Raw genomic sequence first — 1,267 nt, forward strand, 5'->3', positions numbered from 1 at the left:
CAAGAATTTTTTATCATTAATCAGAATAATGTAATTGAGATGACCATTGATTTTTCATGGGTTAAATTAACCTCCATTATTCAGGGGAAACAGTTGTTTCCTAAAAACTAGCCATGCATCTTGAAGAATGAGTTACCTTTTTTTGTTAGTATTATGTTGTATGTTTAACTGAGTTTAGTTAGAAAAAATACTTCTCTATCACCACCACAACTATCAAGAGGACTACCATACCACCTCTGTCACCACCAGAACTACAACCAGTCAAAACCACCGCAACCATCACCAAAACCAAAAACCTCCCACCACCACTACTACAAACACTACTACCACAACTACCACTACCACCACCACCATCGCCAATACCACCACCATCCTCACTACCACCACTACCACCACCACCATTACTACCACCACCACTACCACCACTACTACCAACATCATTATCACTACCACCACCAACACTACCACAGTCAGTACCACCCCGTACCAACATTACCACCGGCATCACTATGACTACCAACACTACCACCACTACCGCCACTACCACCATCATCACTATCACCACCACTACCACCTTCACTATCAACACCACCAAAACTACCACAGTCAGAACTACCACACCAAAATCGAAAACCACCACCATCACGGAAACAACAAACACCACCACTACTACTACCACCACCAAAATCATCCCACCACCACCGCCACTACCACCACCACCAACAAAATCGTCCCACCATCACCATCAAGTGGACTCTGGACCTTGGTGTTCCGGGGGTTATTATTGACTGATTGGCCAATTTCAAACTTTGTACCACCTCTTTTTGGCCGCGGCACACAACTTCGTGAACTGTAAAGGTTCCCTTTCGATCTTGAGACTCCTCGGCGTCGTCAGAATCCGTCTCCCGAAAAGTTCCCAGACGTGACGATGGATGAAAATTGCATTGTTCGTAACGAAGAAGATCAATACGTGTAGTGGGGGTGAGGTGTCTGCGGTATGTCTACTGTTGGATGAATATAGTGTCTGTGAGAGGTGCATTGAAAGTCTTTGGGATATACTAGGTGCCCAATGAGGTGCATTGGGTGTTTATAAGATACACTGGGTGCTTACGGGACTTATGGGATGTCTATGGATTACATGCGTGCTTATGTGATGTACAGAGTACAAAGAGTGTCTATGAAGTTAACTGAGTCTAAGAGGTGCCGATGCATTGTATATGGGCCATGTAGAGGGATCTATCAAGTCCCTATCCATTGTGTATGGGAT

The sequence above is a fragment of the Oratosquilla oratoria genome, chromosome 38 (assembly GCF_046742065.1).
Source record: "Oratosquilla oratoria isolate Oo_2021 chromosome 38, ASM4674206v1, whole genome shotgun sequence".
NCBI lineage: Eukaryota > Metazoa > Arthropoda > Malacostraca > Stomatopoda > Squillidae > Oratosquilla > Oratosquilla oratoria.